The sequence below is a fragment of the Anser brachyrhynchus genome, assembly GCF_964034855.1.
Source record: "Anser brachyrhynchus genome assembly, chromosome: W".
Lineage (NCBI taxonomy): Eukaryota > Metazoa > Chordata > Aves > Anseriformes > Anatidae > Anser > Anser brachyrhynchus.
The window spans coordinates 21,940,235-21,956,093 of record NC_137704.1 but is presented as its reverse complement, the minus strand read 5'-3'; the positions used below and the strand labels follow the sequence as shown (position 1 = coordinate 21,956,093).

Genomic DNA, 15,859 nt, shown 5'->3' with positions numbered 1-15,859 from the left:
GGCAGCCCCCACAGGATCAATTCAGGAAGGATGGCATTCCATGGGAAGGACCCCACGTGGAGGAGAGGCAGAGAGTGACCGTGAAGGAGTGGCAGAGATGAAGCATCAGGGACTGACTGCAGCCCCCATTCCCTGTTCCCCTGTGTTGCTTGGGGGCAGAAGGTAGAAGAGGGTGGATGGGGGGGAAGCTGTTTTTAGACTGTTTTTAGTTTTTCACTGCTGTAGCTTGTTAGCAATAAGTAATAAATAATATTAATCTCTCTATGCTGAGTCTGTTTTGCCTGTGATGATAATTGTTGAGTGATCTCCCTTTCCCTTTGAGGAAGGGGACTGAGAGAGCAATTGTGGTGGAGCTCAGCTGTCCAGCTGAGTAAAACCACCACAACGTTTCTGTAGTTGCACACCTCTTCTAAGAGCAAATATCTTTCTTTTACAGCTCATTCTTGTGCATCCTGCATGTAGTAAGAGTTAAATCTGCTTACTTGCAGACCTCAGCAGGTACAGGTTGAGTTGTTTGTTTTCACCTGCTGTGTCCTGACTTGTTTAGAACTAGTTTTGGTTTGCAAGTTCAGGATTAATTTCCATTTTATTTCTCTAAAATTCTCACTGGGGACATATTTTAGCTCTTAGTCTCTTTGCCTTTAGAGGCAGCGTGACAGAAGCTGTGGCAGGTCACAATCCCAACGCCATCTGTTCACAAGAAAAAGTCACTGAATACATTTGAAAGTGAGTACAAACAAAACAAAGACAAGGTTGCAACTGGTTGAAATACAATGGATTAAATACTTAATATGCTTTATCTGCTTTAATGATTTCCAATACTTTCAAAAATATATTTCTATAGCAAATATCCACATAGAAATAGATTTAAATGGTTATTACTGTTATGCTTTGTAAAGCATAAAAGCATAAAGCATTAAAGTCTTCTAAGCTTCTCAAATGTCTTTTAATCCTTCATACCTCAACTCAATAATGGTCCTCCTTAAAATGGTTACTTGGTTCAGCTATTGTATATCTCAGAAAAACTGCTAGCCACCTATCTATGCTGAGAAGATGATATAGAGAAAGAGACTATACAGAGTGGCATAAATAAAGCATGGCTTACAGCATCAAGGAACCAAGGAACATATGGTAAGTTTTGCATGAATATTACTATGACCAACATGAAGGTGTGCTCTTTTTTCAGGGAAGGGGAATTGTTTGAAGAAAATGGTTAAAATCCATTTTTAGCATAAGTGCAATGCATGTTACTGAGCCTGTAGTGTCACATGCAATGAAATGAGATACATAAAGTTGGCTTCTTATCCAGAAAACCCTGCACATTGAAAATATGAAAGTAAACTAGCATATGAGATTCTCAACTGGAGGAAACTAAAGAAAACATGAAAAGATATGGAAATCCTCAGCCAAGTTGGCTTGTTTGTAATTTCCAAGGCAAGTAAAAGATCTGATGATTATCTACCAGGAAACATATCCAGCTGTCGATGTACTATTCTGTTAGAATTGACAGTCACACAGAAGGCTAAGTCAGCTCTCAGAAATGTTGGAAGCATCACGGTGAGTGAATAAAAGACACATAGAACTATCACAGATGTAGTCAGTTGAATTATAACACTGATCACTGAAAGCAGAAGCTGTCTCAGGAATCCACAACAGAAGTCTACAAAACCAGTATCTTGTCCAAATATGTCCAAGGACATGAGAGACCTGGTTAGCATGGGTGACACATGGGCAAAAGCAGAGTAAGCAAAGAGATACACAAAGTGCAAAGTCTTCCCATAAGACGAACAGAAGCAGGGTTGGAAGGGATAGTTTCATTCCAACTTATTCAAAGTATACTAATACTCACGCATCTGGGAAATAGATGAACTGCCATACATTACTACTGGGATACTGTAAGTCAAGCTATCTAGTACTTCAGAAACCAAAGCATCCCAAAATATTTAATTTCAGACTACAGTCCCAGTTTACTGGCAGTGTTGTTATTTATATGAGAGTGGGAATTTGGTCACATCACATCATCTCCGTACGTTAGCCATCAGCTTGACAGATCAAATTGCTAAGCTGCTCATAAAGAAATTCACAGAAGTCTTTAACAGAAGCCTGGTCCAACACTCAATGTTGGATTGTAGAGATATTTCCATGCCTATAGCTGCAGATCTTGTTAGGATCAAATTATTTCCCTAGGACAAACCACACATTATGAAGCAAGTTAAATGCCTTGAACAGATAAAAACTCAAGCTTCTAACATGACAATGGGCAGTAAGATTATTTCATCCAAGCTTCCAATTATTCTGTTTCCACCAAACCCAAGACAAAACTGTGGGGAATACAAGCTAGTGAAATGTATTTTCCCATGAGACATGATGAACAGCCCATGGAAAGAACAGCAGTTATCCAACAACTTCAAATTACCAGAAAAGACCACAAACACTACCAAATGCTTGAGGCATCATTCAGTCACAGGAAAAAAAATCACACTTAACCCTACTGTGAGGTGTACCACACAAGGTTTTGATACTGAGGAAGGAGAAAACAACCCTCCAAACCTTGAAGAACTATTTTAGATTTGCAGTTAAAATGTATTAAATTTAATTGACACTTTATTATCATAAACATACACAAACACATACCTAAACCGACAAAAAAATAAATAAAAATTGATGTGCATTCTAGTTGTAAATTTTGGGATGTTATAATATTTTCTTAGTGTTGTCATTATAATATGACAGTCTGACAAGGAAAAACTCTGAAATTAGAACTTTGATACACCGTCTCTGGAAAATCTCAATCTAGTGGATTTGGATGTTGGTGCTTCTTGGTTGTCTGATGCAGTTCTGCCCTGGAAATTACAACTTGGGAATTTCTCTAGGTCTGCTTTGGGATGTGGTAATTATCCCTTTACACAGTACTTATCTGTTGAAATTCCAATGCAAAATTATAAAACTTAAGGCATCATGAAAATTGAATTGCAAGAATAGTTTAAGGGACACTTCGTATGAATTTATTATGCCAAAACAAGGAGTGGACACTGGGTAAATTAAAATTTGTTACTCTCTTAGATAGTTACTTTCTGGTATTTGCAAATATGAGGACCTGTAACTGTCCACCTATACCCAGAACTTGAAATAAAAATAAAATAAAATTCTGCCGGTACTATGAGAATAATATTTTAGATCTGTGCTGCAAAGTGTATTGTGTCCAATATGAATAAGAACACTGTGTATGTTATCTGGTTCAAAGGTGATGTACAATCCAGCTAATCATAATGTTACTAAAAAGTTAAAACCCCCAAATAAATCTTCAGAAGAGTAATCTGTAATGCTAAGGTTATAAAAATTACTGTTTTATTTTTTTAAGACATCTTAAAAAGTGAATTGTTTTGTTCATCAGTTTAATCCGTCCCATTTTCTTATTGTGACTTTATAGCTATAGAAGGGAAAGCTAGAAAAACTTTATTTTCCACAGTAGCCTTTAGATCCTTTTAGCACTGATTTCATTCCATCCTTTCATACTCTTGGTGACATAAAATTTGCTCCAGAATCCTATTGCAAAGGTTTTTGCATCAAAAATCATCATCAACCACAAATCTCAAAAGGAGCTCAGGAGAGAAACAAATGAATAAATGAATAGGAGACTCTTTTGGCAGACGAAAATGTAATGAGGAAGAAATCGGGCTGTTTAGGTCAGAACATTGGCTGTGGTTTATTCTTCCTAAAGGAGCATCTAAGAGTGGAGAGGGATGACAACCTGATAGGACTGTTTTTTGCTAGCTTCCAGATTGCCACAGAAAGACAATCTTGGGGAAAAGCAAACCAACTATCAAACAAAAACAAAACAAGCAAACAAACAAATAAAAACAAAATAGCAACCAGAAGCAAGGCGACCTTAACACGTGGTTGTCTCATTGAAATACATGGTTCAGAAATGTTAACTCTGCTCTTCCAGGAACTTCTTGTCTCCCTGAATCAAGTACACCATCACACTACAAAAACGCACAAAGTAGATCATGAGGGAAGCAAAAATGATGTTTGCATTCAAGACAGACAAAAAGACTGTGAAACCATTTCCTCATCAAAAGCTTGCAGTATTCTTACTCACGGAGCATGGTACAGCTTACCTCCCGCACTAGCACTGATGGATACAGGATCCTTGTTTTCCTACTTGTGCCCTTGTGAGGAACAGGTGGGTGTAAAAGAGGGGAACAGTGATCAAAAACCTTGGCACAAGTGAACATCTGAAACTTGGATCCTTCTGAAAAGTAAGCCTCAGACTCAGAAGTCAGCACATTACAAATATACATTGATTTTCATTCCTTTCTCTTGAATTCCTGAATCTAATTTTTAGGATGTTATTTATAATTTCAATGCAAAATAGAAAGAGCCAAATATCAAATGGGAAATATCTAACTTTTTCTCATGTATGTAAAGGGGTGAAAGTGGAGTTGTAACTTCTGAAGTCTGGCACATCCCTGTCTATAAAACATGAACGCTGACCCTGAAAGATTTCTGAAAACTTACCAGGTCACCATAGTAATAACAGTTTAGATTTTTGTTTTGTCTGTGGGTCAGAAAACATCAGGACATTCCTTCTGAACTTTGAGAGCTGATGACAATTAGGAGCTGTGCCTCACTGATACCTGGTGAAAGAAAGGAGAAGCAGTCACACGTTCTGCTCACCAGACTGAACATCAAAACATCAAAACATTTTGCCATGGTTTTACAGAATTACCATGTGTATGATCTTAGTCTATGGTAGTTTGAGATCCTCTATCTCACATCAGACTGCAGTGAAGAGCATTAAGTTAACTTGTGTTATGTTCCATTGGATGCAGGCTAAATGTATAAATACAGACAATAACCACAGCTCAGCTAACCCAAAGAAGCTTATTAAAGTGTGATAGCTTCCTTAAATGTGTGAGTCATAAAATTTAACCAAGATATAAACGTCTTGGTTTTACCACAGGTTTCCCATTTTAAAATGACTGCACAACTGTCCAGCTACAGTACGTTTTCTTGTGCCTAAAGATGTTTATGTTCAGAATATAAAGTTTTATAAATAAAGTAGCAATAGGGAATTGGAAAAGGTTACAGTGCAACCCAAAAGTGTCCCTCTCCATCTAGTTGTTCTATTAAAAGAGAAATTTCATTGAAGTTGTCCATCTGTTTCTTAGCTTCGATGTCGAGCTCTCTTGCAAGTATGTTAAGTAGGGTGACTTGTGCAATGATGGAACTTGTGATACCTTTTTCTATCTTGCACAGCAAGTCAGAGATTATCTATTCCATTTCTCCTTGAATTTTACTGGAAAAAATATTGCTGTTTTTAGGGAGAAGTTGCATTAAAACATTTTATTAGTGAGCTTATTCGGTTTCCTCACATATGTAAAGGGAGAGGAAGAAAGATAGAGATTAATTATTTTGGCAGGAAATCCATAATTCCATAGCTGTACCTAAAGTGAGAGCAAGTTCAGCAAGTCAAAGGCTTTTATCAAAGTCAATAAAGCTTGAGAAATGGGATCTCAGTATCAGGGCCCTACAACAACAGAAATGGAACTAGAGAGCAATTATCCATCCCTTTCTCCCCCTTCTTCCAAGGAAATGAAATCTTCAAGGCAAAAGGATTAAAGTGAAAACTACTGGTACAGAAATGGAAATTTCTTCCTGAGGATGATTTGCATATTTTCCACATACACTTTATCGCATCCAGAGCTTTTGGCACCCGTGTTCAAGGCTTTGATGTGGGTCTGCAAGTGGCAGGGGCCAAAAGAGAACAACACCGAAGACACTTTGACTCTTTGCAAGTGCATTAGACCATCATAAATGACTGTAATCATATTATAGCATGGTGACATTGAAACGGTCACAGTTAAGTAAGTGCAGGGAAGTCACAGAGACTAAAATCTCATCAGCTGCTTTTATAGTCATGATTTCTAATTTCCAGCTTCCTACACCTGTGGGAGAGGATCTAGCTTTCATGATTACATACTTGCCACTATGTCTCTATGTTTTAACTAAATTATTAGTTCAATTTAAATCACTAGAATAATTCAAAGTTTGAGGCTATGTCAATAAATCTTTGCAATATCTACTCCTTTTTAACAATGGCTACAGATGCAAAACTCATGTCTGAATCTGCATCTTATGTAGCCAGCCCTAAAATGCTTCCATGTCATTCCTCTCCAATACTAATATTCTAGTAAGGTGATTTATCCCTTTGTAACATTACATATTAAATATTATCACATTGTTTAGATTATAAAGCAATACCCAGTTACACTTATTTCTCAACCTTTCTCTAATATGTTTAAAAAATAATCACATTGACAAAGCTAGGCCTGAACTTACAGCACAATCACAAAACTAAAAAACACCACAAATGAAATGAATCTTCTCCTCCTTCTTTAAGTCATCCCTTACTTGAATTCTTTTCAGAGCATATGCCATGTCAAATGTCCTGGAGGACAATGTGCTTATTATCTATCAGGCTTTCAAGCTTTTTTATCAGTTTTCAAGCTCTAAGGATAGGAAGGGCTGTCGGCTGAGAAGATTCCAAATTGTCCAGGTACACAGAACCGGAATGAATTTCCTTGCATTACCTAGTGGGATATTAATATATTTTTATATTTGTTTTCCATAGCATTAACATTTTTATGTACCCCATAAAAATAGCTTGAAATGGGTCAGACTCTTCATCTGAATCTATTAATTCATATACCACTTTGGACACCAAGCATTGTCACTCAGCCATAATACAGATTAATTTGTTCAGAGACAACTCAGAGTAATTTCACCCATTTCTAAAGAAGAGATGAATGGGAAGAGACAGTAGCTTAGGACAAAAAAGCCAAATATCCAAAGTTTTATGCATTGCTTATGTTAGATAACACTACACTGGTAACATTTAATTGCATTTGGTTCTGAACAAGTGCACTTGGTTATATTGAGCTATATATAAAAGGTTGCTGGCAATTCAATTTCAGCAGTGCCAAATATTGCTATTTTCCTTTGATTTTACTGTGCTTCTCAGAGTTATACTTTGTTAATCCAGTTTAAATGTATTCTCTCTCACTAAGAAGCAGTAAGAGATTCATTTATGCGTTTTCCACAAACTCTACAGGATAAGATGGTTTAATCATCACAACATAAGACATAACTAAGGAAAAAGAATCTCCTTATCAATGGACCTCTGTGAAGCATCAAGGTTTGCAGCTAGCTGTAAGTTGAAATGTTGTTGGTAGGCATGCAGGTGTGAAAGCTGTGGGGAGGAACACAGTTTCTCCCAAGTCTTTCCATTAAAGATGACCTCTTCCAAACAAGAAAGGGAATGCATGATAAATATAAACTGACTTGGGGTTCCACACTGCATTTCTTTATCATGTGCTAAACAGGAGAAAAAAAAGGATATACAAGGCCCACTCAGCCCTCAGAGGTAAGTAGAGGAATTTGTCATGACCGTAGTGTCTTTCCTTTTGCTGCATGTATTTTAATAAGGTGATTTTTACCTTTTAATTTTTTATCCTTCCTGTGTATTGTACTCTTGTCTGTACTAAACCCTACTAATAACTTACTTGACTTTCTTTTTAACTAGAGTAGTGCAGATATGTATTTGAGGCATAACAGTGTTCTTTCCAAGGTTGTGTACAGCTATTATGTATTATCTTAGGTGAGGGAAGGACACGGCACCGTCATGTATCATTCTCTCATCAAACATTTGGCAAACAGCACTAAATTGTCATGGAAGAGGTCATCTTAATTGTTAATTTCTAGATAAACTTTCTAGATAAACTCACCTGACAGAATTGTGTACAGAAATAAATAAGCCCATATTATGTCCCTGATACAATCTTCCACAATATATAATATACAAAAAGTTATTATCAATTCTTGCAGTCCAAGAAGCCACAAGTGTAAGAAACACTGAAAAACACTACAGGAGAACTGCTGATCCTCACAGATCCTGGAGATACGTAAAAGCTGCTTTCTGTCCCAGTAAATCTGAGTTGTGTCTATTTGAAAAGCTTGCTCTTTTCCATGGTCTAGTCAAATGTAGTCTGAGAGACTCAAAACCTTTGGATGGCCCATTTCAGCTTGCTCAAGAAAAGATAAAGACAATTCCACCTCTGAGTTCTGCTGGATTTGTGATCTATGCTCATTTCTTATTTGTTGGGATTGTTAAAAGACCCAGTTACCCAGTTATTTTGACTACTTAAGGAAATAATTCAGTTATTGCTGGAGGCTGATAGTTATCCAAGTTATCTATGTGTTAGCCTCATGTAATCCAAGGTGATCTTATTTATAAAAAGGCCCTTAGTTCAAGGAATCTGGGCAGATAAATGGCTGCTCTAGGGAGGAGAATCTTTGGAAAAACCTCTGGGAAGGTGTGAGGTAAGGAAGAAGTATTATTTTAATTTTGAAAGGAAAAAAAAAAGATTAAATATCAAATTAAACATTCCTCATCAAATGCTGGTGATGCATCCTGGCAAATTAGTGATAATTACTGAAAAATTTTTAGCCTGGTTTCTTCAGGAAATGAGGCTTGGATGATCATTCTGTCTTTCAGTCCCACTTAATAACTGCTGGATCCATTTATCAGCTGCAAACCTGACAGAGGAGTGATGCTGTCAGAGCTACCCAGTCCTCAGCATTCTCAAAAAGAGAATTTCCACTGCTGGGTGGAAAGTGCCTGATTAATAAGCAGAAAGATTTTAACAGATTAAACATTCAAACTTAAAGGAATTAATAAAAAAAAAAGAGAGAGAAACAGAAATGCTGTAACCATACAACAGCAAAGAGGCTTTTTCTCAATCAAGGGTAGTGTGTGGATTCGCTGGTGTCTAGTAAGGGGTGCATTCAGTACACAGCATTTTAATCCAATGTTTAGAACACAAATACTTTGGAAGCTGAAATTCATGAGTTCTGAAACTCAAATTATTCCTCATTCTTCTTAAACTGCGTGATATTTTCATAGGCACATTATATCACAGACCACCTGTCACTGACATGCAAAAAGCGTGTTGTATGTCTCAGCCATGCTTTCATTTATTCCGGTGTGCTTTCATAAATTAATGCAAACTAAGAAAGGAAGAACTTCGGTTCTGGCAGTTTATTTTATTTATATTTCTCTGTCAGAAAAGCATCCTTTACAATCTCTAGGTAATAAGAAGGGAAACGATGCTTTGATGTAATGACAGGATCCAGCACCTTCTATTGACTGCAGTTTTCTAACACGTGTCCTGGCATTGTCCTGGCTGTTAAATGTTACACACACTAAATTGAGTCATAAAGGAGCATGCGCTAGCTAGTGGGTAAAACCAACACCACAGAAAGTCAGTTAGCTGATTAATGTCTTTTGCGTCTGATTTTTGAGGTTTCCATCAATTAAAATTAATTTCATCTCTTGCAGGACCATGTATGTTACATATCCCCCACCCCGAGCAGATATAATAAGCTTTCTTCACATGGGAGTGTGAAGTATCTCTCGTTTCACTTTTTGGAGAGCTCCATGCAGACACATTCCTTCATGGAATTTTCCAAACACTTTTGAAAGGTTCCAGGCCAAGCACAAAATCCATGAGAGTTTTTCAGTGAATTCATTTTCTGCATCTTGCTCTGAGCTGGAATAACAGTGCACTGAGCAACTTCAGAGGCTGCATTTTCAGGAAAAAAAATCCCCCTTCTTTCTCTTTATTCATATATATTATCATCTCTCCCTATGTACATACACACACCACATAATACCTACAGTCTATCAGACAAAGCCACACTGGATGAAGTAATCTGAGTGTGGATTAAGGAGCGCTCCTCATACTTTTATGAGTGGCTCCAACACTCACAAGAACAGTGAACCTGGTTGGGCTGGGACTCACCAAACTGCTGTTATGCTCTTATAGGCAGCCAGTCCATGGTCCTACATGGCCACACCGATACCTGCATGATCCATTGCTATTGATTTGCTTAAACTCTGTACTATGTATTATGTCTCCAAACTATATGCAAAAGACTGTACTATGTGTCAATTTCTGTATCTGTAGGTACAGTTTCTTAGAAGTGCTTTATTTATATGCAATTGCATACAAAGAGTGACTTTGAATTGATCTGGACGTAGCAGGCACTGCTGGAGCTGGGGTATCTCCAGGACCATCTAAAATCCCCAGCTGGAGAGCTGCTGCACCAATTAGTCAAATACTTTGCTGTGAAGATGGATGGCTAAGAGCTCAGTAAACAACCTTGTCCCAAGTCAGTCCATCACCTCAAACTAGTCTGTTGTCCACCTATGCAAAGACAAGCTGGGGACCTCCAGGAGAGGGGATTTATGACAAAGTACATGTGGTGTGCTCAGAGGCACACCCCCAAAGCCCTGTTATAATTACAGGGCAAGGCAAGAGCTTTTCCTTCATTTTTTCTATGGAGCTGTTCTCCCTAAGTTAGTATTTAGCATACAAAGGACAAAGAAATCAGTACTAACTTTTGCAATCTATTTGCCTCCCATTTAGGAGGAAAGCATTCTGCTTTGGCAATATATGGGGAAATCTTCTCAGTATTCTTCTCCTCTAACATCTAACAAATTAACCAGGCTCATGAGTGCCAGACAGGCAGTGGGAAACCTTTGTTTAGGTATTGAGATTGCTGTCTTGTACAAGTGCTAGCCAAATATTTCCTTTGCCACGTCTGTGTCTGGACCAAAAGATTCTTATGTTACAAGAGGAAGTATTTGTGGTAAATTTAAGTCAATCTTTCAAGTCCTTTAAAGTCTTGCTAGCAAGATTGCCAACATCAGCTAGTGAAATATCACCTTATGCCTGACATCTGATGCTCAAATAAGAAGTGCCCTGATTCCCTGATGGCATTGTCTCCAGGGAAATTAAGCCTAGGCACAGACCAGCGTGTTACTTACAGGAAGCAAAGTGACACAAGACTTCCCAAGATGACCGAGTCCATCTCTTTCCACAAACCTACCACGTAGTAGCCAGAAATGTCCATACCTGTGAAAGCTTCTTATTGATCCTGTATTTCTATTGGTATAATTTGCAACAAGTTAAACAAAGGATAACATCACGGTGTTTCTGATATACCCTGGTGGTCTCCACAGAAGTACAGGTTAGAGTATGAGGATCTGCAAAAATGTGTGTAACTGAATATCTGTGTGCACTTTGATTCTAAAAAGCCCTGAGTGGAGTGGAGGATGCCACAGAATGAAAGCTGTGTGTGAACTATTACATGTTTTACTTCTGACTCTGAAACCATTTATCTATTATTTACTCTTCCTACTAGTAGGAGGTCATATGGCTACTTTTTAATAAAATAAATAAATAGAATAAGAAAGTTTTTTTTATTAATTCATCAAAATTGAAGACTTCTTCAGGAACAAGAAGGCAATGGTACAGGTCCTCCTGTTCTCAAAAGACAGAGAGGGGCTCCATTAAAGAAGGCCTGAATCTGAAGTGGTTTCTCAAAGCTTTATATGAATAAAGGATACTCCCTGCTGTTCTCTGAGGACTGTAACAGCAACACAACAAAAATCTCTCTGAGTGCAGGACCTATTCTAAAGGGAGTAAATAAGCATCTTCTGCAGCATACATGATGTAAACAGCAGCTCCAAAGGAAACATAACCTCCACTTCAGTGCTCTCTCAGCTGTTTATTTCCTTTGCCTACTGATCTGAATTATCTCACTTGAAGTGAGAAGACAGCTGCATTCCTGTTTTTCTCACGAGCCTCTGTAGTTAGTGGACGCAGGAACAGAATGGCAAATAGAAAGAGATATGTTTGTTCTAACTTTCTGCAAGGTGCTTGCACGGATTTCCTGACTGCAGTCTCTTGCTCTAATTGGTAGTTCTTCTCCAGCTTAATGATGATAGCTACCTCTCTTGTTTTACACACAGAAAATGTAGGCAGAGGGAAGCAAGCCATTGCAGTACTATCCACATAACAAGTACCTGTGATACAGCAAGGTCCCAGGGCCCTCTGCTATAAACTCTCCATCCTTCCTTACAGTCGAGGATAATACTCCAGTCCCCAAAGTCAAAGCTGCTAAAATAGTCCATAAGGATTCTGCTGGAGCCTGAGCAGAAAACAAAACACTGCTGGTGCCAGACTCCTGTCCATGAAGCCGAGACAGACACCAACCATATTCATCAAATTGTGAACTGAGAATTTTAAATCTGAAAGGTCTTTGGTTAAAGACAGACAGGTGAGTTTTTTGTCTTAAGGCAGGTGAAGTCTGGTTTTGCTCCTTAGAATCCTCTATTCCTGTATGCATGTAATATCGGTACTACGAGAGAGTGAATGAAAAATAAAGGAAAAAGAGCTGGATAGACATTTGTCTGATCACCAAAATACAATATTTTTTCCTGAAAATTGCAGACAGATGGTGGAATTTAGTTCACCGCCGTGTTTTAGCAAAGCCTATTTCAATCACCATACATATTTAATTTCTATTCATGTTGCATAAGGAGGCAATATTTGTACTGATCTTTCATATGAAAAAGAAAGTTTTTTATTCACCCTCAGTATATTGATACTAGTTTTGCCTACTATTTTCAGCTGAAAAATCACTGAGAAATACTGAAACGCACACTCATAGGTAGCTCCCAGAAAAGCAGGCTGTTTTTCTGTTACAGTGCTAAGCTCCATGTCTTTAAGGCTCATATTTCAGCAAAAGGATTTCAGTGCTGGAAGTGGAATTGCAAGGTGAGGAGGGCCACTGTGAAGCTGCTGAAAGCCAGAGATCCGTTAACTTTGTGTTTGTACATTTAGGCTACTTCCTAGCTGTAAGACTTGTGTTAAAGTCTTTGAATTTAGACACAGGGCAGCTAGAAAACTTGCATGAAAAATAGCAAGTCAGGTGGATAAAACCTTGTCACAGCAAGTGCAGAACAAATTGTTTAATGCCAACTACTCTTTAAATAGCAGTATTTCTACAGAAAGAAAGATATGCAGTGAGAGATGTGTGGAACGTTTCCCTTGCAGGGGTGGTGATTTGGAGATGATCCCTTGCTGCAGGGACCCTGTTGCTGGAAGGCAGGAGGAGGTATTTAATATCTCCTGGCCCTGTCTACTGATCCCACAATGAACATTGTTTCACTTTGTTTTATACAGAATAAAGGAATCCTTCTCACAGGAGGCATAGTAGTGTCAGCGTGTTACATTTCTTACAGTTTGGAGCTGCCTCTCTGCCTGCCAGGAGCCTGCAGAACTGAGAAACCTGCATTTTCCTCTGCTGCCTGCAACCTTCCCCCAAGGTTTCTCGCTGCCACTGCGTTCAGCTCAGGCAACTGGCCATGAAAGAAATGTGTGCATTTTGTTTCTTTTCCCTGGAACTGACTGGCCCCAACAAACAGAGGAACCGAGACCAGGCTTCTAACCTGGGTCTCATTGTGACCCATCTCACTTGGCTTCCTCTAGTCCACCCAGCACAACCCTTAGCACTGCAGCTATAGCCCTGGCTGTGGGGGATTTGGACAAGGTTATGGTCATGACAGCCCAGAAGTTCAGAGCATTCAGATCACATGTGCCCTAAAGGACCACAAATCTGTTGCAGTCACTGAAAACTGCCCCCAAGGCTGTCCTCACTGGACAGCCCTTCTGCTGGAGAATGTCTTGAAACTTGTCATGGATCGGCATCCTTGGCTTCTTTCTTTTCAGATTGGGACTGAGAGGAACCATGTGAGATCTACAGGCTGGTCCTCTTGCAGAAACAGAGGACTGGACTCTTGCTGGTGAGAATGTAGATACAGGGAATGGCTTTGATGGGGAAAAAAAAAAGAAGAAAAAAAAAAGAGTCAGGGAGCTCATGAAGTATTTGAGTCTTCTTTTCACATAGACATGATTTAAAATCCCTGATGTCTTGGAAGAGACCTAAGGAATGGGGCTCAGGCAAGAATGATTCCCTTTTGTTATATTCCAGCAGGCTATTTCTCTCTATCTCCTTTTTCAGAATGTGTAAATGCAGCCACCAGTATGTCCGTCTTTCTGTCCCAAGCTCTAGAACAGCTTTTGGTGTTTTTCAAAAATGGCATACATTTCTTCCCTTCTAGACAAAGATCTTGTCCATATAATTTTTTCATGGCATGGACAGCATCAGACCCAGGAACACATCTTGTCTTGCATGTCACTTGCTGAAAGAGCTTGTGGGGATGATGGCATCTGATGAAATGGAGACTGTTTGGGTCTCTGAGGCAGAGAACTCTGCTGCAATACATATTTCTTTCTACATTTTTTATTTTTATTTTTTGCCAAAGTTAATGACCTATTTTCATAGTTGATGTGAAATACATGATGAATATATCTTTTGCATATAAAATTAACAAACTGGATGAGGGTTTTGATTCTTTTGTTCACCATAACACAGGAATCAAAATGGGTTTTCATCCTGACTTCAAATTTTCTGTGTGTCTGTTCTATGAAGTCAGTCATATCTGATGCTGGTCAAATTTGTGCACAGGATCTTGAAAAGAAGTAGGGTATAAAGTCAGGTTGATTTCCGAGGTGACAGGTCTCCTTTGGATGACAATAGATTTCAGGGTAGATGAGATCAAAAGTTCTACAACAGCCAGAAATAAGCCATCTGAAAGTCAAATTTACCAATTTCTGAGCTACCCCAGTGGGATAATCCTGACTTTGGGTCTGTGGCCAGGCTTGAAGGATGCTGGTTTTAGCTTTTTTCTGGTCTTCACTAAACAAACTGCTGTGTGACCTCACTTCCTTTCCCTGTCCCTCTTTTTAATATCCCATCCCTAAGAAAATTAGACCTTTGTGTGAATTAATCTCTGGGATATGCGCAATGATGTTTTACCTTAAAAAGGATGGACCCGCAGAGATTTGAAAGCCTACTCCTGATGGAAACATTTTCTGTTGGAGAAGTTCTTTCTTTTACACTGTCTGCATATATATGTGTAATTAGAGGACCAGATATACATGACAAGCCAATGATTTTTCTTCTCAGCAGATAGCTTGTCACTACAGATACTGTATACTTAACTAAGTCTGCAGCTCTAATAGAGATGTCACTCACTGTAACTTTCCTGCAGAAATGTCAAACTACTGGCTGTATCTCTTCTAAGTCAGTAGATACTCAAAGCTGGCGGCAAGTTATAAGGCAAATTCTGGATTTTTTTTTCCTGGTTCCTTCTTTGCATAGTACATAATCTAAACTTGGACAATCAAGCTGGCTTGTATATTAATACCTTGTCTTGATAGTGTATTTGCTTGAGCTATAACCATGAATACTTAATGTCTGTACTTTATCCCCAGTTTCCTCAAATGATAATGAGCAAATTAACATTGTTTTAGAATAAAAAGACATTTTTAAAAGCTAAATCTGGGAGGGAAATAATATGGACATTAAATGAACAATATGTTCTGTTTCCCAGTATTCCTTTCCCTAAAGAATAGTTCCTTATATTAAAGACACTCAGTTTAGAGTTATGCATGATCAAGTAATCTCATCACAACTCATTTGTATCTGCTTGCTTTCTAGTCTGTCTGCTTTTTTATGCCATTAATGTAAGCTTTTCCAGATGATAATCCTTTTACCACGTTCTGATACTGCCATGTCCATTTACCTCCCTGCAAAATTAAATCGTATCAAATCATCTAGTAAAAGACAACATTAGCATGCTGTAAGTTCCTGGGAGGCTTAAGCCTGGACAACAACTCACAGCATCGGGAGTGTCAGAGAGAGCAAATGAACCCACTGAACCACCGTCTTATTTGCAGTCTCACATATCACTCTTAGCTATTGATCAGTTTTCCACTGACAGGCTCTAGGGTCTCTTATTTTGTGAGGTTCTGTAATGTGTTATAGAAAATTCTTGTTTCCAACATCTGTGTCCATATTTCACTCACTAAGGGATATTATT

The 15,859-nt window shown here is 38.4% G+C and overlaps 1 protein-coding gene across 1 annotated transcript in view; it reads right to left on the bottom strand.

The window, feature by feature from the left end:
- The window catches only part of LOC308184747 (uncharacterized protein), a 370,719-nt gene that overhangs the window by 236,387 nt on the left and 118,473 nt on the right, over positions 1–15,859 (bottom strand). The gene's annotated exons all lie outside the window — the stretch shown is intronic.